The sequence below is a fragment of the Triplophysa rosa genome, linkage group LG1 (genome assembly GCF_024868665.1).
Source record: "Triplophysa rosa linkage group LG1, Trosa_1v2, whole genome shotgun sequence".
Classification (NCBI taxonomy): Eukaryota; Metazoa; Chordata; class Actinopteri; order Cypriniformes; family Nemacheilidae; genus Triplophysa; species Triplophysa rosa.
Window position 1 is genome coordinate 4,585,186 of NC_079890.1, and position 23,068 is coordinate 4,608,253.

At 37.5% G+C, this 23,068-nt stretch overlaps 8 non-coding genes and 1 pseudogene across 8 annotated transcripts; all 9 read right to left on the bottom strand.

Annotated features, from left to right (window-relative positions):
- Positions 1 to 4: 4 nt before the first annotated feature.
- On the bottom strand, positions 5 to 185 carry LOC130563174 (small nucleolar RNA U3; annotated as a pseudogene).
- A 361-nt stretch (positions 186 to 546) lies between these two features.
- LOC130563162 (small nucleolar RNA U3) lies at positions 547 to 757 on the bottom strand. Its single transcript, XR_008964056.1, has one exon. It is a non-coding gene; the product is annotated as a small nucleolar RNA U3 (small nucleolar RNA).
- A 364-nt stretch (positions 758 to 1,121) lies between these two features.
- Positions 1,122 to 1,333, bottom strand: LOC130563148 (small nucleolar RNA U3). The gene has a single exon (XR_008964054.1). It is a non-coding gene; the product is annotated as a small nucleolar RNA U3 (small nucleolar RNA).
- A 367-nt stretch (positions 1,334 to 1,700) lies between these two features.
- On the bottom strand, positions 1,701 to 1,913 carry LOC130563136 (small nucleolar RNA U3). The gene has a single exon (XR_008964051.1). It is a non-coding gene; the product is annotated as a small nucleolar RNA U3 (small nucleolar RNA).
- Positions 1,914 to 2,280: 367 nt separating this feature from the next.
- LOC130563167 (small nucleolar RNA U3) lies at positions 2,281 to 2,494 on the bottom strand. Its single transcript, XR_008964059.1, has one exon. It is a non-coding gene; the product is annotated as a small nucleolar RNA U3 (small nucleolar RNA).
- A 365-nt stretch (positions 2,495 to 2,859) lies between these two features.
- LOC130563131 (small nucleolar RNA U3) lies at positions 2,860 to 3,073 on the bottom strand. The gene has a single exon (XR_008964050.1). It is a non-coding gene; the product is annotated as a small nucleolar RNA U3 (small nucleolar RNA).
- Positions 3,074 to 3,440: 367 nt separating this feature from the next.
- Positions 3,441 to 3,654, bottom strand: LOC130563128 (small nucleolar RNA U3). The gene has a single exon (XR_008964049.1). It is a non-coding gene; the product is annotated as a small nucleolar RNA U3 (small nucleolar RNA).
- Positions 3,655 to 4,019: 365 nt separating this feature from the next.
- On the bottom strand, positions 4,020 to 4,233 carry LOC130563143 (small nucleolar RNA U3). The gene has a single exon (XR_008964052.1). It is a non-coding gene; the product is annotated as a small nucleolar RNA U3 (small nucleolar RNA).
- A 367-nt stretch (positions 4,234 to 4,600) lies between these two features.
- Positions 4,601 to 4,814, bottom strand: LOC130563154 (small nucleolar RNA U3). The gene has a single exon (XR_008964055.1). It is a non-coding gene; the product is annotated as a small nucleolar RNA U3 (small nucleolar RNA).
- Between the last annotated feature and the right edge of the window lie 18,254 nt (positions 4,815 to 23,068).

A 23,068-nucleotide genomic window follows, 5' to 3' on the forward strand; every position in this document is an offset into this window, starting at 1 on the left:
TATCGCCAAAGCAATAAAGAACATTCATCAACAGCACAAAGCAGTGAACCGAATCACCACTATGTGCCAGATTCACGCTCTAAAAGAAGCACCACAGCTCATCATCGTGGGTTGGGAAACAAACACTTACGAAACACATTTCCAAGTAAGAAAACTATAGAAATGATCCCTGAAAGTATAGTCCTAAATTCACTGTCAAAACATCAGAGGAAGTCTGCTCTGAAGAGTATTTCCTCAGCAACGGTTTGGCACGTTTCGTATGCGCAAACGTAACCGTTCAAGCCACTTTTAAACGTATACGTCAAAAGAACAGGAGAAAAGTCCTACGTTTATTCGTTGTTTTTACAAAAGTAACAGAAACATGACCAATTTCCCAATTTGTGACTACACAAACAGGTACCCCTATAATTGAATACACCAGAAAACAATAAAAACAAAAATACTCAAATGAGCAAAGTCTGGAAATCATGCAAAAACTTCTAGGACTTCTTTCAAGGTAAGTTACCTAAAGCCATACATTTTTTCAAGTACTCACAAAGACATAAAACCACTCAGATCATGCTCCTTTCCTCAATATCGCCAAAGCAATAAAGAACATTCATCAACAGCACAAAGCAGTGAACCGAATCACCACTATGTGCCAGATTCACGCTCTAAAAGAAGCACACAGCTCATCATCGTGGGTTGGGAAACAAACACTTACGAAACACATTTCCAAGTAAGAAAACTATAGAAATATCCCTGAAAGTATAGTCCTAAATTCACTGTCAAAACATCAGAGGAAGTCTGCTCTGAAGAGTATTTCCTCAGCAACGGTTTGGCACGTTTCGTATGCGCAAACGTAACCGTTCAAGCCACTTTTAAACGTATACGTCAAAAGAACAGGAGAAAAGTCCTACGTTTATTCTGTTGTTTTTACAAAAGTAACAGAAACATGACCAATTTCCACAATTTGTGACTACACAAACAGGTACCCCTATAATTGAATACACCAGAAAACAATAAAAACAAAAATACTCAAATGAGCAAAGTCTGGAAATCATGCAAAAACTTACTAGGACTTCTTTCAAGGTAAGTTACCTAAAGCCATACATTTTTTCAAGTACTCACAAAGACATAAAACCACTCAGATCATGCTCCTTTCCTCAATATCGCCAAAGCAATAAAGAACATTCATCAACAGCACAAAGCAGTGAACCGAATCACACTATGTGCCAGATTCACGCTCTAAAAGAAGCACTACAGCTCATCATCGTGGGTTGGGAAACAAACACTTACGAAACACATTTCCAAGTAAGAAAACTATAGAAATAATCCCTGAAAGTATAGTCCTAAATTCACTGTCAAAACATCAGAGGAAGTCTGCTCTGAAGAGTATTTCCTCAGCAACGGTTTGGCACGTTTCGTATGCGCAAACGTAACCGTTCAAGCCACTTTTAAACGTATACGTCAAAAGAACAGGCAGAAAAGTCCTACGTTTATTCTGTTGTTTTTACAAAAGTAACAGAAACATGACCAATTTCCACAATTTGTGACTACACAAACAGGTACACCCTATAATTGAATACACCAGAAAACAATAAAAACAAAAATTCTCAAATGAGCAAAGTCTGGAAATCATGCAAAAACTTACTAGGACTTCTTTCAAGGTAAGTTACCTAAAGCCATACATTTTTTCAAGTAACTCACAAAGACATAAAACCACTCAGATCATGCTCCTTTCCTCAATATCGCCAAAGCAATAAAGAACATTCATCAACAGCACAAAGCATGTGAACCGAATCACCACTATGTGCCAGATTCACGCTCTAAGAGAAGCACCAAAGCTCATCATCGTGGGTTTGGAAACAAACACTTACGAAACACATTTCCAAGAAAGAAAACTATAGAAATGATCCTGAAAGTATAGTCCTGAGTACACTGCCAAAACATCAGAGGAAGTCTGCTCTGAAGAGTATTTCCTCAGCAATTGTTTGGCACGTTTCGTATGCCCAAACGTAACCGTTCAAGCCACTTTTAAACGTATACGTCAAAAGAACAGATAGAAAAGTCCATACGTTTATTCAGTTGTTCTTACAAAAGTAACAGAAACATGACCAATTTCCACAATTTGTAACTACACAAACAGTTACGCCCTATAATTGAATACACCAGAAAACAATAAAAACAAAAATACTCAAAGGAGCAAAGTCTGGAAATCATGAGGAAACTTACTAGGACTTCTTTCAAGGTAAGTTACTTAAAGCCATACATTTTTTCAAGTACTCACAAAGACATAATACCACTCAGATCATGCTCCTTTCCTCAATATCGCAAAATCAAGAAAGAACATTCATCAACAGCACAAAGCATGTGAACCGAATCACCACTATGTGCCAGAGTCACGCTGCAAAAGAAGCACCAAAGCTCATCATCGTGGGTTGAAAAACAGACACTTACAAAACACATTTCCAAGTAAGAAAACTATAGAAATGACTCCTGAAAGAGTAGTCCTGAGTACACTGCCAAAACATCAGAGGAAGTCTGCTCTGAAGAGTATTTCCTCAGTAACGGTTTGGAGCGTTTCGTATGCGCAAACTTAACCGATCAAGCCACTTAAACGTATACGTCAAAAGAACAGATAGAAAGGTCCATACGTTTATTTTGTTGTTCTTACAAAAGTAACAGAAACATGACCAATTTCCACAATTTGTGACTACACAAACAGTTACGCTCTATAATTGAATACACAAGAAAACAATAAAAACAAAAATACTCAAATGAGCAAAGTCTGGAAATCATGCAAAAACTTACTAGGACTTCTTTCAAGGTAAGTTACCTAAAGCCATACATTTTTTCAAGTACTCACAAAGACATAAAACCACTCAGATCATGCTCCTTTCCTCAATATCGCCAAAGCAATAAAGAACATTCATCAACAGCACAAAGCATGTGAACCGAATCACCACTATGTGCCAGATTCACGCTCTAAAAGAAGCACCAAAGCTCATCATCGTGGGTTGGGAAACAAACACTTACGAAACACATTTCCAAGTAAGAAAACTATAGAAATGATCCCTGAAAGTATAGTCCTAAGTTCACTGTCAAAACATCAGAGGAAGTCTGCTCTGAAGAGTATTTCCTCAGCAACGGTTTGGCGCGTTTCGTATGCGCAAACTTAACCGTTCAAGCCACTTTTAAACGTATACGTCAAAAGAACAGACAGAAAAGTCCTTACGTTTATTCTGTTGTTTTTACAAAAGTAACAGAAACATGACCAATTTCCACAATTTGTGACTACACAAACAGTTACGCTCTATAATTTAATACACAAGAAAACAATAAAAACAAAAATACTCAAATGAGCAAAGTCTGGAAATCATGCAAAAACTTACTAGGACTTCTTTCAAGGTAAGTTACCTAAAGCCATACATTTTTTCAAGTACTCACAAAGACATAAAACCACTCAGATCATGCTCCTTTCCTCAATATCGCCAAAGCAATAAAGAACATTCATCAACAGCACAAAGCACGTGAACCGAATCACCACTATGTGCCAGATTCACGCTCTAAAAGAAGCACCAAAGCTCATCATCGTGGGTTGGGAAACAAACACTTACGAAACACATTTCCAAGTAAGAAAACTATAGAAATGATCCCTGAAAGTATAGTCCTAAGTTCAATGTCAAAACATCAAAGGAAGTCTGCTCTGAAGAGCATTTCCTCAGCAACGGTTTGGCGCGTTTCGTATGCGCAAACGTAACCGTTCAAGCCACTTTTAAACATATACGTCAAAAGAACAGATAGAAAGGTCCATACGTTTATTCAGTTGTTCTTACAAAAGTAACAGAAACATGACCAATTTCCGCAATTTGTGACTACACAAACAGTTACGCCCTATAATTGAATTTACCAAAAACCAATTAACCAAAAATTCTCAAATGAGCAAAATCTGGAAATCCAGCTTAAACTTTCTAGGGTTTCATTCAAAGTAAGTTACCTAAAGCCATACATTTTTCACGTACTCATAAAGACATAAAACCACTCAGATCATGCTCTTTTCCTCAGTATCGCCAAAGCAATAAAGAACATTCATCAACAGCACAAAGCACGTGAACCGAATCACCACTATGTGCCAGATTCACGCTCTAAAAGAAGCACCAAAGCTCATCATCGTGGGTTGGGAAACAAACACTTACGAAACACATTTCCAAGTAAGAAAACTATAGAAATGATCCCTGAAAGTATAGTCCTAAGTTCACTGTCAAAACATCAGAGGAAGTCTGCTCTGAAGAGTATTTCCTCAGCAACGGTTTGGCGCGTTTCGTATGCGCAAACTTAACCGTTCAAGCCACTTTTAAACGTATACGTCAAAAGAACAGACAGAAAAGTCCTTACGTTTATTTTGTTGTTTTTACAAAAGTAACAGAAACATGACAAATATCCACAATTTGTGACTACACAAACAGTTACGCTCTATAATTTAATACACAAGAAAACAATAAAAACAAAAATACTCAAATGAGCAAAGTCTGGAAATCATGCAAAAACTTACTAGGACTTCTTTCAAGGTAAGTTACCTAAAGCCATACATTTTTTCAAGTACTCACAAAGACATAAAACCACTCAGATCATGCTCCTTTCCTCAATATCGCCAAAGCAATAAAGAACATTCATCAACAGCACAAAGCATGTGAACCGAATCATCACTATGTGCCAGATTCACGCTCTAAAAGAAGCACTACAGCTCATCATCGTGGGTTGGGAAACAAACACTTACGAAACACATTTCCAAGTAAGAAAACTATAGAAATAATCCCTGAAAGTATAGTCCTAAATTCACTGTCAAAACATCAGAGGAAGTCTGCTCTGAAGAGTATTTCCTCAGCAACGGTTTGGCACGTTTCGTATGCGCAAACGTAACCGTTCAAGCCACTTTTAAACGTATACGTCAAAAGAACAGGCAGAAAAGTCCTTACGTTTATTCTGTTGTTTTTACAAAAGTAACAGAAACATGACCAATTTCCACAATTTGTGACTACACAAACAGGTACACCCTATAATTGAATACACCAGAAAACAATAAAAACAAAAATACTCAAATGAGCTGTTAGATTTAATTTCTGCATAAATAAATACAAGCCCACAAAATCAAGGATTGTGAAGTTGTTAAGCTCACTATACTTTGCTGACTATATAGTTGGAGGGTAGGAGGAAGGGGTGCCTTCTGGCTATTCATGGGAGGAGGGGATTCCTTCTAAGCTAAACATTCTTTGTCCGAACTGCTGTACCTTATTTGTTCTCTCTGTGAACCCCTGGACATATGAAACCTGCCAGATGTCTTTTGGCACCGTATATAAAGACTTGTAGTTTCTAAAATAAATGAGTTCAAAAGCTTGATTCCTCTCTGTGTCTTGTTTTTGTGCTCCCAGATCTGCAGAAGAATTCTCTTACAACATCCAACCTATTTCTGATTTGATTTTACTGGTGATCTAAAACACAGAAAGAAACTTAGTGTTCGTAAGGAATTGTTACAGAAATTTAACAAATGGGGGCTTCGTCCTGTTTACTCATCGGTAATCCAGGGAAATTTTGATAGTTCTGTGTTTTGAAGACCGCGCTAGACTGAAAGACGTTCTACGGGTTCCAGCAGTATCACACAGGTAAGAGTTTTTTTATATAACCTGCCTGTGATATACTGTTGATGGCAGTTTCTGCACGTTTGTGTTGGGATTCTGCAGTTGCGTGTGACACTCCGTGACGTTAACCGAGGGCCAGGTTTCGTCCTTTGAAGGCGAGAGGCACATGACGCATGCGTACTTTGATATTGACTTTATTACAAACTTGTAATAAGTAACAAAAAAAAGGAGTTGGATTTTGTGGGGAAACTTTTCATCTTTTACTTTTCTTTTATAACATTTGCTTTGTTCATTCGTTGAGTATGGGACAAGAAATATCTAGACCACTACCAGCTGAAACGCCGGTAGATTTTATGTTCAGAAATAACAAGGGTTATTGGACACAACCATTTGTTGATACCCAGATAGCAAATATTTGCGGCCCAAATCTGGCCTACACCTTACTCCCCATACCACCTCATCTGGCCCACATACCGCGTGGAATGACGGCACTTGGGTGGACCGCTCCTGTTTGCCAGGTTTGGGCCACAAGCAAGCCAAAGCAATGCCGCATGTCAGCCAAAAACAAAACAAAAAAAGCAGAACTGACCCAAATATAAACAACAGTTCATTTCAATTCTGGCCCAGATTTATCCTAAAACCAACACCTTTCTGTGCTCCTGTTTGACAGAATTTGTATTGAGTTTCATTATTATTATAGTGATGATTGAGTCATTAGTGATGAACATCTGCTGTTAACAAACAGATTCACTGCAGAAAAGATCAAGAAAAACTTAAATTTAATTTAATTTACCAGGAGAAACACAACAACAACAACCTGAATACAACCCAGCTATCAAAAGTTTGTTATAAGAACTTTCCTTAGAGGTTTTTCATATGTTTGAATACGTTTTAAAAACATATTTTAATGTTTTAAGAATATTACCATCATGGTGATCAGTGTTTCCTTGAGTTGGGATCTTGACCCTTGACCATTACTTTGTTTGATTTGCTGAAACTGCGAGCTTTGAAAGTTGAAACATTGAAAGTGAACTGAAATGTATGGAAGAGATGGGTGTTATCAAAAAACAGACAGAGCCCACTGAATGGGTAAACAGCATGGTGACCATAGTAAAACCCAACAAAATCAGGATCTGCATAGACCCTCAGGACCTAAACAAAGCAATACGAAGAGAGCACTACCCTCTTAAAACACTTGAGGAAGTAGTTGCAGAAATGCCGAAAGCCAAGATGTTCTCAGTGGTGGATGCCAATCAAGGATTCTGGCAGATCCGATTCGATGACGACGGCTCTAAACTTTGTACCTTTAACACTCCTTTAGGGAGGTACAGTTTTACAAGGCTTCCGTTTGGAATATCGTCGGCTCCAGAAATGTTCCAAAGGTGTTTGTCTCAACATCTGGAAGGAATGGAATTGTTAACGTGATGGACGACATTTTGGTGTGGGGTGAAGACAAAGACTCACATGACCACAGATTGAGAAAACTATTAAAGAAACTGAGAAGCATAAACCTGAAACTGAACAAAGCGAAATGCAAGATCGGCCTAAGTGAAATCAGCTATATAGGTCACATCCTGAGTAAAGACGGACTAAAACCTGATAAAGAAAAACTGAAAGCTGTACAGGAGATGCCAGAGCCACAGGACAAGTCAGCTCTAGGTTCCTAGGCATGGTGCAGTACATGGCAAAGTTCATCCCAAATCTTTCAGAAGTGACAGCACCTCTCAGAAAACTGCTGGAAGGAGAAACACACTGGCATTGGGAGAAGGAGCAACAAGAGAGCTTCAACTGCTTGAAAATTCTAGTGAGTACAGCCCCAGTGCTCAAATATTATGATGTGAAACAGCCACTTACCTTGTCAGTTGACGCCAGCTCAGATGGTTTAGGAGCTGTGATTCTCCAAGAGGGACAACCAGTTGCATACGGCTCCAGAGCATTAACTGACAGTGAGCGAAACTACGCACAAATCGAGAAGGAGCTGTTAGCCATTGTGAATGGTTGCAAAAAATTTCACCAATACCTGTATGGACGCTGTGTACAGGTGGAGTCTGACCATAAGCCACTTGAAATAATTTTCAAGAAGCCTCTACACAAAGCCCCATCCAGACTACAGAAAATGCTGATGAGACTGCAAAAGTACAGCCTAAAGGTGAGATATGTTCCAGGAAAGCAGCTACACATTGCGGATGCACTGAGCAGAGCTTACCTTAAAGAGCATTGCACACCGGACAACAGAGAAGAGGATGACATGGATGTGAGTTTGATTGTGCATCAGCTACCGGTTTCAAAGAAAAAAAAGTACAGTTCCAGATAGCAACAGAGAACGACGAAGAGTTGAGAATGGTCAGAGAAGAGGTTCAGTCCGGGTGGCCAAACTCAAGAACTCAAGTTCCAAAGCCCATACAGCAGTACTGGACGTTTAGAGAGGATCTGAGTCACGCTGATGGATTATTGTTTAAAAATGGAAAACTGGTTGTGCCAAACAAAATGCGAGGTGAGATGCTTGAAAACATTCATGAAGCACATCTGGGTATTGTAAAGTGCAAAGAAAGAGCTAGAGACGTCTTGTTCTGGCCAGGCATGTCAAACCAAATTGAAGAAATCATCAGTACGTGTGACATCTGCAACAAGCACAGAAATCGCAATCACAGAGAACCTCTCATATCACATCCTGTGCCGGAAAGAGCTTGGGCAAAAGTCGGTATGGATTTGTCCATAGTATCTTCTCTGTGTGGACTACTTTTCCAAGTATGCAGAAATTGCCAAGTTAAATGACACAACAAGTAATCAAATCATTGCAATTCTCAAATCAATGTTTGCCAGACATGCACTGTAAAAAATAAATGTATTTTTACAGAGAAAAAACAGTAGAATTTAACAGTAACATCTCATTTTAATCAGAACTGTGAAATTCCATAAAAAAGCATACATTGACACCTAATGTACATTTCTCCTGTTCTTTAACTGATTAATGTGTTACTGGAAAAAATACTCTTTTCCTTTAAATTAAAGTCATTGTTGTCATGAATCTCAGCTATGGACTATGGCAGGAAAGAACCCAATTGCAGGCAGCGGGAGTACATGGAGAACAATATACTTTATTTTAACAATAAACATAAAACAAAAACCCACGATGGGGTGAAAACAAGAACAAGATAACAATAAGGCAATGGAGACGTAAACTAACTTACCACTAGACTCACATAGACTAGACAAGGACTAAACTAAACTAAACTAAACAAAACACTTACTACAACAGCCGAAACAGCAACAAGAGGCACAGGCATTACAGGGAACAAAGAACGCACACCATACACATACAATGACCGACACAGGACAATGAAACATGAGGGTATTATATAGGGAAGACAGACAAAGGATAACGACACGGGCAGGTGTGGGTAATTAAACACTCAGGGAAAGATAACAGGAAACGAGATGGCGGGAACAGAGACGAGACACTGGAGAGAACGCATATTATTGTCAAAAGGACAATAATATGTTTCTCTCCACACATAACCAAAGGCTTTGTCATGACTCTGCCACAGGACCAAGAAAAACATGACTAAATGAAGCAGAGCCATGACACATTGTTGTGTATTGTTAACCTGACATGTCCTTTAAAAAATGTTCATGTTTATTTTTTTGTCAGAGTTAGATAAAGTGTATTTTTACTGAAAGATCCATTAGAATTTCACAGTCATATCACATTTTTATCATAACTGTAAAAAATATTTAAAAAACACACATTGACACCAAATTTAGTCTATAATTTCCCAGTTGAATTTAGCAGCGGCTACATGTACTAGTTGTGTTATATATTCTATTTACACCATGTAGAATTCACAGTTCTTTGTGATAAATGTAAATATTAATTAAATGCTATCTATACACTGTAAAAAATAAATGTATTTTTACAGGTAAAATGCAGTGTAACGTAACAGTATTTTCACATTTTTTTATTAAAATAGTAAAACTCCATAAAACGCCATACATTTACACCAAACTGACATTTTTCCATGTTACTGAAAAAACGATGTTTTCTTTTAAACAAAAGTAATGATCATGAAATCTGAAAATGCACTTCTGTCCTCTAGTGGTGATCTTTCTCTGATGAAGTGAGTTTGACGGCTTGAGCAGAACATGTTGTTTTATTCATCCAATCAATCACAGTAGAAAACATGAACCACACCCACTATTCTTCCTCATTCAATATTTACTTTCATTGTGAAATATGTCAGAAAACTGAAGACAATCACCAATTCTGCTTCACAGGGACTTTAACAAATCAACATGCTGCAGAACATGAATGACTTGATGTTTCATTGTTATTAAAGTCACCATCAATGTGATCAGTGTTTACTTTAGTTGAGCTCTTCACCCTTCATCTAATATACTGTGATCTCTCTTTGGGCTGGAAAATGAAGGACACTCAAAAGAAAAAGTGATCAGATTTGTTTGTCTGGTTGATGATGTGAATCGTCATCTAATTAAGTGATGGTATTATGTGATTCATATTTTTTCGGTGTTTTTGTTATATCTGTGTGAGTGAGATTCGGCTGAAAGCACAGGTTTCTTGTGATAACATTCTTATGAACAGATTTAGAAAACATAATGTACATTAAATTACGGGAGCTGGTTTTACACACATAGAAATGAATAATCAATGTATGAATCTCAACAGTGGTGACATTAAATGAAAAGCTTCATGTTGCAATGCATGCTGGGAATCATGGATGAGTTTTGAACTATGATGGTACCCAGAATGCATTGCGTTTATCTGAATAGTTTGTTAGTTATCACCATTGTTGAGATGAACAGGCTGAATCTTGATGTCTGCGTATCTCATGGTTTTGACATTTTTAATGTGCATGATGTGTTTTAAAGTCCTTCATAATATCACTTAACACTATAATGTCTGTGAGCTTCATGAAAACACTTATAACCAATGAATACATGAATGGAGACAAGATAACCTGAAGGTTAAAGCAAACACTGATCAGCATAATGGTGACTAAACAACAACCGTCAACATCTGAACTTGTGTTAATTGTCAATAAGATCTTTTGTAAAGGCACAACAGAAATAAAGTGAAGGTGGTGTTGTAATAAGTGAAGGTGGTGATGGTGTTTGTAGAGTTTGATGAGGATTTCTCACAGAAAACACTGGTTGCCAGAATACTTGTGTTAGAACTACAGAATTTCTCTGTTAATTTCACAGTCAGTTTGTTCAGATCACGTCACTTCAGTTCACAGTGTACAGACCTTATTTCTGTTGATGGTCAATGTTTGGCACCCTGTGCTGCCGTGCACTTCACTATTTCTTTACACTGACATCTCTGTAGAATTAAACTGTAAATAACCTTCACATATACTGTGAAAAACTGTGAAGGACTTTCCCACAATTCCCTGTTTAATGCACATGTCATATTTCATTCATCACTTAGTTTCTTTATATATTTGTTTTAGCAGCTGTGTACATGTGAGTGTTTTTAACATTATAAGTTGTTTAGTTAATGTTTATACGATCATTTTCACATAACGTGTGTTACCCTGATGGTGTTTTGTGTTTGTGTATAAGACACAGAGCACATCTCTATATAAGAGAGTTAAAGCTCTATGGTCTGTCCACTTTTGAGTCTTCATGTTGTTGTGCAGTCTATCGCCTCATAGTCTTTACTTGCTTTGTACACAATTAAACAAAATAGAATAATAATAGCAGTTGTGTAAACAACTCAATTGACAAAGTACTTGTTTAAATGTAGTAAAACACACACATAAAGCTTTGTCAGTTTACTTTTAAAGTTTGAATACTGTTGCTTTTTCATTTTACCAATTTATAAATTCAACCATTTTAACAGACAAATCATTTGGTACTACAGTGAAAACATGTTATTTTATTGTATGGTAGACACACGTTTTCTCATGTTCACAGTTTAAACACGTTACCTCAGTTCAGGGTGTAGCGTTATTTCTGTTAATGGTAAACCTTTGGCACCCTGTACTGCCATGCATTTCACCATTATTTTACGTCTAAATTTTTTACAGTGTGGTGCCAGATGAACTGTTTTCGGATAATGGAAGGCAGCTTGTATGTGCTGAAATGTGAGCGTTTGCAGACAGCTGGGAATTCACACATACTACCCCGAGTCCAGGATTTCCACAGTCAAATGGTAAAGCAGAGAGAGCAGTACAAACTATAAAAACTCTGCTGAAAAAAGCACAAGAAAGTAACAGAGATCCTTACATTGCTCTTCTTGAGTACAGAAACACGACGTTGGATGGAATAAGCCTTTCCCCAGCACAGCTACTCATGGGAAGAAGATTGAAATCAAAGTTTCCAGTGACAAAGAAACTGCTGATGCCTGAAATTTTCAAACAGGTGCGTAACAGACTGAGCAACAGACAGGTCAAACAGAAACAGCACTTCGAACGTGGGACAAAAAAGTTACCGGAACTGAAGACAGGAGAAAATGTGAGAATCAGGGAGGACAAAAACTGCCGAACCTTCAGAAGGAATCGAAAAGACTTGCTGAAAACAAAAGGGTCTGAGAATTCTTCAATTCAACATGGTGATGTGGAAGACTTAGCAGTTGCTTCACCAGGGTCAGAGTTCATTATATAGCAAGAAACCACTGCAAGCGGACACAATAATGTCAGTGCAAGTTGTTCAGCTTCTGTGAAGGATGAGAATTCAGCAGTGAGAAATGGACGGTTTCACTCATTAAGTGATGAGAGACTGTCAAGATTTGGTAGATCTAGCTATTAGAGTGCCTAGTAGATACCGAGATTAAAATAATAATTGTAAAATAATAATTAGCAAAAATAAATACTGTGTGTATTTAGGTTCAGTAATGTTGTTGTGTTGAAATTAGTTTCCAGAAATGTTCTTTAAGAATAAAGAAAGGAGATGTCATGTACACTGTAAAAAATTTAGACGGAAAATAATAGTGAAATGCATGGCAGCACAGGGTGCCAAAGGTTTACCATTAACAGAAATAACGCTACACCCTGAACTGAGGTCACGTGTTTAAACTGTGAACATAAGAAAACATGTGTCTACCATACAATAAAATAACATGTTTTCACTGTAGTACCAAATGATTTGTCTGTTAAATAAAAAATGACTTCAATTAAAATGGTTGAATTTATAAAATGGTAAAATGAAAAAGCAACAGTATTCAAACTTACACTGACAAAACTTTATGTGTGTGTTTTACTACATTTAAACAAGTACTTTGTTAATAGAGTTATTCACACAACTTCTATTATTATTCTATTTTGTTTAATTGTGTACAAAACAAGCAAAGACTTTGAGGTGATAGACTGCACAACCACATAAAGACTGAAAAGACTGAAAAAGACTACAGACTGAAATTCTGTAGTTCTAACACAAGTATTCTGGCAACCAGTGTTTTCTGTGAGAAATCCTCATTAAACTCTACAAACACCATCACCACCTTCACTTATTACAACACCACCTTCACTTTATTTCTCTTGTGCGTTTACAAAAGATCTTATTGACAATGAACACAAGTTCAGATGTTGACGGTTGTTGTTTAGTCACCATTATGCTGATCAGTGTTTGCTTTACTTGGGCTCTTGACTCTTTGCGTTTATCTTCAGGTTTTCTTTAGCTTTTATGGCTGATAAAAGCTGAGAGAAAGTGATTTCATGTTCTTTCTGATTGTGAGAGTTGTTATCTACTGGTCTGTTTCCATTCATGTATTCACCGCTTATAAATGCTTTCTTGACGCTCACATACATTACAGTGTTAAGTGATATTATGAAGGACTTTAAAACACATCATGGACATTAAAAATGTCAAAACCATGAGATACGCAGACATCAAGATTCAGCCTGTTCATCTCAACAATGGTGATAACTGACAAACTATTCAGATAAACGCAATGCATTCTGAGTACCATCATAGTTCAAAACTCATCCATGATTCCCAGCATGCATTACAACATGAAGCTTTTCATTTAATGTCACCACTGTTGAGATTCATACATTGATTATTCATGTCTATGTGTGTAAAACCAAAACCGACTTTAATAACAATGAAACATCAAGTTATTCATGTTCTGCAGCATGTTGATTTGTGAAAGTCCCTGTGAAGCAGAAGTGGTGATTGTCTTCAGTTTTCTGACATATTTCACAATGAAACTGAATATTGAATGAGGAAGAATAGTGGGTGTGGTTCATGTTTTCTACTGTGATTGATTGGATGAATAAAAACAACATGTTCCGCTCAAGCCGTCAAACTCACTTCATCAGAGAAAGATCACCACTAGAGGACAGAAGTGCATTTTCAGATTTCATGATCATTACTTTTGTTTAAAAGAAAACATCAGTTTTTTTCAGTAACATGGAAAAATGTCAATTTGGTGTAAATGTATGGCAGTTTTATGGAATTTTACTATTTTAATAAAAAAATGGTGAGACACTAATCTTGTGGTAGCTGCTGATATATTTGAATCTGGAGTGACTGGCATTTCCCCCCCTGTTAAAGAACTACAAATTTATTTTTTTTTACAGTCGTAGTCCCAAGGAGCCTCTTCCCCATGTTTGGGTTTATTTTTAAACCCAAATCACTGCAAACGCCCTGCGTTTGGGTCCTGCCTTCCCCGTGGCGTGACATCCACAACAATAAAACAAAGACAAATTCCCTGATATTAAACAAATGAAATGACACATTCATTGACAAACGTTCTCTTGCGGTTTTCCTCCATAATCGTTGTGACACGCCCGACATTAAATGTAGCGTCCGACTGAAGTACAGTCGTGCAAAAACTATTGACTCACCGTACAATAACCATGAGCTTTAGTGGCTCACCGGAAGTCTGCGACATTTATTTTTTCTGTAAGGCAAGGCAAGTTTATTTATGTAGCACATTTCATACACAATGGTAATTCAAAGTGCTTTACATAAAAATAATTAAAATAATCATCTAAAAATAATCACAACAAATAAAACAAAGGAATTTAAAAATCTTAAAAATGATTCCGATTAAAGGTTAGATGAAACAGTTTATTGATATAAACGGATTATACATGAAATAATAGTGAGTACTGTATTATTGGTCAGTTTGGACACAGGCACAGTGGCTCATGTTTCAATAGAATGCACAAGCTAAAAGCACTGAACTTTTTGAGTCTGCATTTTAAATGGTTGTAATAATGTTTTAGCAACATTCTGATCTCTTCTGGCAGCTGCATTCCAGCTTAGGGCCAGCATACAAGGCTAAAAAACCGGATTCCCCTTCCTTTAGACTTGTTGACCTGACTTGATCCCTAATTGATTCTAAGTGGTTTTGTTAGGTTTATACTTTTGCGATCATAATCTCCTGACGTAAGTTCGGCTAATGGGGGGGGGAGCCGTTTAGTTATTTATAAAAACGGAGTAGTCCCAATTGTACTTTTAATCCATAGGTTTCGTTAAGACCTGGATGCTAATCGGTGTTAACATTGTTAAAAATTGTTTACAATATACGTTACACATTTTCCAGCTCCATTCAAGTTACTAATTGAGTGTGACTAGAGTCGAATCTCCTGTTTTTCTTTTTAATCACAATTCATTGCCTTTTACTGTCAGATTTGTGTACCTCAAATTCTGAACCTGAACGCTGGATTGGTCAAGGCTTTTCACCTTTTTTTTTTCTCCTGCACAAATCATTGTTGAGAGACTGTGACAGACACTATTGGTTGACTTTCTGCTCATCAAAGACTGACGTGCGGCACAACACAAAGACATCGAAGGCTACAACTTTCCTGTATTGTTTGTTTTTTTGGAGCTTCTGTGGACTAAAGCATTAGTGTCATTTAGAAAACACCTTCATGTGAACACAAGAGTTTCTTGGCAAGATGCACAGAAGTACTGCAGAATGCATCATGATGATGTCTCCACCCTCACCTTTGAAGAAGCAAAACGGGCTATTAAACATACGGATGTCACTTACTGGTTCATCTGGGTTGGATTTTACCAAAATCCTTCAAACGCATTGCAATGGTTTTGGTCTGGAGGAGAGAACGACCCAGCTTTTTGGGATGATGGTGAGCCAAACTTTATTGAACTTGAACGCTGTGGTGCTGTAGGGATATATACATATCTACTCTATAATGTGAACTGCAACTGGGGTTTAACATTTTTTTGTATGGAGATGTTTGAGCTGATTCTGGTTAATAAAACCAAAACATGGGAAGATGCTCTGGACTACTGCAGACAGAACTATATTGATCTGGTCAGTATCACCTCTAAAAACATTACGACAGATGTGGAGACAAACACCATGACGGCTCAAACACCTCATGTGTGGACTGGCCTACGATTTTTGGCTGGCCATTGGTTCTGGGTCAGTGGGGATGAATATGATGCCTGGTCTCAGAATGTAGATCTTCAGTGCCCGGCCAGAAATCTCCGGTGTGCAGCTTTGGATACAACACTTAAGGTTTTAAAACCTCAAGACTGCGAGGAAAGACTCAGCTTTTTCTGTATCAAGAGGAAAACTAAAAATGTTATGTAAAATATATATTCTAATACATAATACTTTGACGTGATGTTTAGAGAAATGTTATACTAAGACTTAATTTTCCCTGTCATTAATATTTTTTTTACATAATTTGAACATTTGAATTTGATCATATATAATGTACAAAGGTTTTCAATCTGTCCATGGAGTGTGCATATAGAATGTCTTATACAGACGCTTCACCCATCGTATAGCTTTACTGGAAATAATTTGATACAATTTATACAACTTACTCTGTCTTTCTCATCATAACCTTTTACACATACAGTACAACACTGTATTACACAAATTTACAAACAGTTTAGGTGTGTATAATTATATTTATTTATCTATATTTTTTTTGCATATCATGCATTTTGTTTAAAATAAGTTTTGAAATGGACAAATAAACTATGTTTGCTAATAACATTGGCGAACACAATAGAAGATATTTTGAGAAATGTCTCTGTAGTTTTGCGTCCCTAAAATGGAAGTCAACATTATTTGGTTACCAACATGATTCGAAATATATTTTATGTTCTGCAGAAAAAAAAGTCTAACTAATGATGGACAAAAAACTATCCGCAACGAATGATAAAATACACTACGTTTAATCTAAAAAAATGTACTGTTAAAATGTTAAAATTAACTTAACAAAAATGTGTCCTGTTCTTTAACTTTCATTCATAAAATTTATTGTCAGAGACACATGCCATGTACACATTTAAATTTTCTAGTATCTACAGAATAATAAACATGAGTGATGAAAAGAGGGCATGCTCAAGACAATATCTAAGATCCTGGAGAGCAGCTAAATGTGTTATACAACACATCTCTTCACAACACAAAGAATTTGAAACACTTGATGATGATTGTGCCCAAACCTCAGAATGTTAAGGGACTTGTGTGATGGCTTAAGTTTATGGGTGACACAACATACCTTCCATCACCGATGTCCTCTGGAGCATCAAGCACTTTCCGAGAATCTAAGAAGGAAGCTGATGTGGAAGAAGTCATGGAAGTCTGGGAAAATAATAATGATACATCTGATCAACCTGGCAACAGACCTGGCAACTTGGGCTTCTCAGTTTCAAGTTAAAAACAATGCTGTTGACCATCTTTTGAAGATTCTTCAGAAACATGGCCATGTAGCGGTTTTAGCTGCATGTTAAAATAAAGACGAGCTAAGCTCACCAAATATGGTTCTCCACCAGATCTATCAAGATAACATCCATGAAATGAGTTATTTAAAACATAAATTTCAGTCAAGGAATTAGTTTAACTCAAAGGAAAATACGTATAATAATCGTTATTAAATATACATATTTTACAGTCTCTGATTAGTAATATAAAGTATAACAATATTTGTAGGCTTTCGTCCAGCGAATGCATCAATGATATCTGAATCTGAATTTCATGATATTTGGGAGATGTTCTTGGATTTTATTAAAGACGGAAATATTTAGTAAGCTCTAGGTGTGTGATGTTTTAATATAAGCTAAATGATTAGAAAATGGTTGAATATACACTGGTAAATATCTATATTTTTCTAGTAAATTTGCTGAGGGTTTATTACTGTTGTTTTTTTTCCTTGTTTTGTAAGTTTGAAGTTTCTGTAAAAAGTACATGGCAAACCTGTTGAGATTACCAAAAGAATAAGACAGATCTGTGCATCCTTTAAAACCAATGGTTAGTTTGTAGTTTGTTTTAAATCAAGACACCACATCAATGAAATAGCACCATGACAAACGCACTTATATTGAACAACACGTTTGCTAACAAAACGATTAAGACAATGGTAAGCGTTAAAACACAAAAGAAACTAATTGTTACTTTTATAAGTAGGCTTCCACAACAATAAAACAAAGACAAATTCCCTGATATTAAACAAATTAAATGACACTTTCATTAATAAAGTTTCTCTTGCGGTTTTGGCTCCATAATCGCCGTGACACGCCCAAATTTATATGTAGCGTCCGCCTGAAGTACAGTCGTGCAAAAACTATTGACTCACCGTACAATAACCATGAGCTTTAGTGGCTCACCTGAGAAAGTCTGAGACCTTTATGTTTTCTGTAGTCCAATTGTAACTTTAATCAAGGTTTCTTAGACCTGATGCTAATGATATATGTTAAAATTGTTTACAATATAGTTACACATTTTCCACTCACATACTCTTAGTGTGACTAGAGTGAATCTCCTGTTTTCTTTTTATCAGCATATTTGCCTTGGAAAACTGTATGTTTACTTCAGATTTGTATACTCAAATTCTGAACCTGAACCTTTTTTCACCTTTTTTCTCCTGCACAAAACATTTGAGAGGCTTGACAACACTATTGTTGACTTCTGCTCATCAAGACTGTACGGCAGAGAACACATAGAAATGAAGGCTACACTTTTTATATTGTTGTTTTTGAGCTTCTGGACTAAGCTTTAGTCTCTTTAGAAAACACCTTCGTGTGAACACAAGAGTTTCCGGGGAAGATGCACAGAAGTACTGCAGAAAGCATCATGATGATCTCTCTCCACTCCTCACTCTGATATATATTATATATATATATATATATATATATATATACATATCGACTCTATAATGTGAACTGCAACTGAGGTTTTACATTTCTTTGTCACTGTAAAAAAAAGCAGCTTATTACACAGACTTTTTACCGTAATTAAAAACGGAAATTTTCTGTTAATTGACAGTGTGCCCACGGTAAAAAAACAAGAAACTTTCTGTTATTTTAATGGTATAACTACTGTTACTGTTATTTAAAAGTTTTGTATATTAAGAAAACTGTTTTTACTCATTTAATGGTAAACCAACACTCACTGACTTTCCCCTGTAATTAAAAAATGGAAAAATACTCTTAATGTATAGTTTACCTACAGTAAAACAAAACCCTTTTTTCTACCTTCCATGAGTTTTCTCAGCATTTGCAACATGTTTGTAATGCCTTCACAAAGGAGACGTCGGATAGCTGCTCGACGATCTCGCCTTAGGAGAGCACTGCTGATTTTATTGCCAAGGAATATAAGTATTATTGCTTATAAATTAAATGTACCCTAGAAATGCATTGCTAGCCAACACCTACACTTGTGCACAATATTATTGATAAGTGCTGACCAATACTTATTAATTTTTTTCCTGAAAATGATATTTACATTTTACATTTAGTCATTTATCAGACGCTTTTATCCATATATTGATATATTGTATTAAAATAGGCTACTAAATGTAATTGCATTGCCAAACGCCATCTATGCATTAATACAGACTACAAAAATGTGAATGCATACGTTTTCAGTGAAGCAATGACATAATGCATGAAGTAATGTAATATGTTTTATTTACAGAAAACTATAGAATAAACATGAATAAAAAATATGTAAATTTGATGTAAGAAAATAAATGAATTTAATAATCATTAATACATATACAAGTTAAAATCACATAAATCAAAGCTTTATTTCAATTTATTGTTGTAACAAATTATCCTGCATACAGGCGTTGAACCCCACACCCTACTGCCATCTCGCAGTAGGGTGTGTCACCACCTTCTTGATTTTAACGAGTGTTCTCATCTGTCCCTGTAACAGTCAAACAAGATTCTAGTGACCTCTGTGATTTGTGCTCAATACTGCATTTAAATGTGGAGGTAGTTGCACATGTGTTAACTCGCTGTTTATTCAACTCAAATTTTCCTGAATTCATCAACAGTACTAATGGACAAATAAAATATATACATTATGTTTAGTTACATTACTTATATGTATCTATGCAAGCAGTGAACAATGCTGCATGACAAACCTGCTGAATTACCAAAAGAATAAGACAGATCTGTGCATCCTTTAAAACCAATGCTTAGTTTGTATTTTGTTTTAAATCAAAACACCACATCAATGAAACAGCACCATGACAAGCGCGCTTATATTGAACAACACGTTTGTTAACAAAACGATTAAGACAATGGAGAGTTAAAACACAAAAGAAACTAATTGTTACTTTTATAAGTAGGCTTCCACAACAATAAAACAAAGACAAATTCCTTGATATTAAACAAATTAAATGACACTTTCATTAACAAACTTTCTCTTGCGGTTTTGCCTCCATAATCATCGTGACACGCCCGACTTTAAATGTAGCGTCCGACTGAAGTACAGTCGTGCAAAAACTATTGACTCACCGTACAATAACCATGAGCTTTAGTGGCTCACAAGAAGTCTGCGACATTTATTTTTTCTGTAAGGCAAGGCAAGTTTATTTAAATAGCACATTTCATACACAATGGTAATTCAAAGTGCTTTACATAAAAATAATAAAAATAATCATCTAAAAATAATCACAACAATAAAACAAGGAATTAAAAAAAAGATTTAAAGTTAATTAAAACAGTTTAGAATAAACGGATTATACATGAAATATAGTGAAGTATCATATCTGCGATGTATTTTGGTCCTAGGCCGTTTAGTGATTTATAAACGAGTAGTCCCATTGTAACTTTATTCAAGGTTTCTTAGACCTGATGCTAATAGTGTTACATGTTAAAATTGTTTACAATATAGTTACACATTTTCCACTCACATACTCTTAGTTTGACTAGAGTGAATCTCCTGTTTTCTTTTTATCAGCATATTTGCCTTTACTTCAGATTTGTGTACTCAAATTCTGAACCTGAACCTGATTGCTCAAGGATTTTCATCTTTTTTCTCCATGCACAAAACATTTGAGAGGCTTGACAACACTATTGTTGACNTTTAGGTCTCTAGCAGTTTAGAACATAAAATGTCTCAATAGACAGAACTTTAGAGTGACAACAACAAAGACACTTTAAATTGAAATTTCCGCTACTATTAACACGTCTTACCTATAGTGTTGATAACATGAACTGAAGAAAAGATGGAGCACTACACGCCTATCAACACTATGGTACATCAAGAAGCTCAAAACAGTGCTAAAAATACTTGAATCTGGCGTAACACAACAGTGTCATAGCGACATCTTGTGGACAACACATAACACTGCCCTACATCCACCCCTTCTTTAAGTGATGGCGTCCCAGCCATCAAATTAACCAAAAGTAAATGTATAGTACACAGTGTGTGTAGATTGTGTGTGCGGGGTAGCTAACTGTTATCGGGGTGCATGCAGTATGGCTCTGAGAATGTCCTGCTGCTGCTCTTATTTTTAGCCCTTAGCCACACCTTTCTCCCCCTTTCTATCATTAGGAGGTCACTCTCCAGCTTCACAACTTGGGATTCGAGTGAAAGTTTAATCGGGGGATGCCGGTTTCTTTTTGGGTTTCTCCTTGGAGGGATGGGCCCTCGAGTGGAGGTGGCCCCACTACCAGTCATAAGCACTCTCTCTCTGTCACCTGTTTCTTCTGTCCACATGTCAGCCCCCTCTGTGTTTATTTGCTCCCCCTCTTAATTAGCCGCTCTAACCAGGGCTCTGTCCAGAGCCTCCTCTGAACCATCACTCTCTGTTCCCTCTTCGCCTTCCCATTCAATGCCTGCCCCACGTATCTCATCCTCTGACTCTCCATCTTTTACGATCTCTCCTTCATCTCGATCCACTGGAAGAAACATACACTGCGTCAAGAGGTTTCTATGAACCACTCTCTCTGATCCTCCATCCTCTGGCCGCACCACGTACACAGGTAAACCTGGTTGCTTCCTGACCACAACATATGGCCATGCCTCCCATCGATCTCTCAACTTCTGCTTCCCCTCCACATGACAGACCTTGACTAAGACTCTATCTCCTGGACTGAAGTCTTCACTCTTAGCTCTTTTGTCATAATACTTTTTCTGTTGCCCTTTCGCCAGCTGAGATGTCTGATTAGCCAGGGCATAGGCCTGCATCAGAGAGTCATACAGGGTCTGGACGTATTCACTGTATCCACCCGGCTGGTCCGTTTTGGGGGACCCGAAAATGAGGTCCACTGGGAGCCTTGGATGTCTGCCGAACATGAGGTAGTAGGGGCTGTATCCAGTAGAGTCATGTCGCGAGCAGTTATATGCGTGTGTCATGGCATCCACATACTCATGCCACCGGGCTTCAGGCGCGGTTCTAGTGTTCCCAGCATGTTCATCAGGGTGCGGTTGAATCTTTCGGTGGTCCCGTTGCCCTGGGGGTGGTAGGGCGTGGTGTGGGTTTTAGTGATGCCAGTACACTTGCATAGCTCTTTTACAATTGCGCTTTCAAAATTGCGCCCTTGATCAGCGTGTAACCTTGCAGGAAACCCAAACCGGCAGAAGAAATTCTTCCACAAGACCCTGGCTACTGTTCCTGCCTTTTGGTCCCTGGTAGGGTAGGCCTGCGCATAGCGAGAAAAGTGGTCCGTAACAATGAGCACATTCTCCATACCACCCTTGGACTTCTCCAGCATCAAGAAGTCCACACAGACCAGCTCCATCGGGGCACTGGTATGGATACTGACAAGGGGAGCCCTGACGTTGGCTGTGGGAGTTTTTCTGAGGCAGCACCTTTCGCACAACAGTGGAGAAGCGAAGGTGCATTGGGAGCTCTATTGCCTCCAAGAGATACTGCAAGTCGCGAATCCAGTCTTCCACCAGTATCCTACAGTCTGGATTTCCCGTGAAGACTTGAACATTTTTCACCTGATGAGTTTGCATGAAACTGCCATGGGCTGCTATGGGAAGGCACTGGCTGCCGACTGCTCGAGCAGGAGGCCTGAACTGAGTCACATGCGAGTGGGCCGATTGGCTGGCAGATGTAGGTGGAGGGGCAGTTTGAGAGAGAGCATCAACATGCACGTTAAGGTTGGAATAGGGAATCTGTGTCTGTTGCGAAGACAGTTCAAGAGGAGCATCAGCGGTTGTCTTGTTTAACGCTGCCTGAGGGCTATGTAGAGTCATGCTGGGAACCCATGCATTAGCAGATGGGAGCAATGGGGTGGATCCACTATAGCCTGGAACC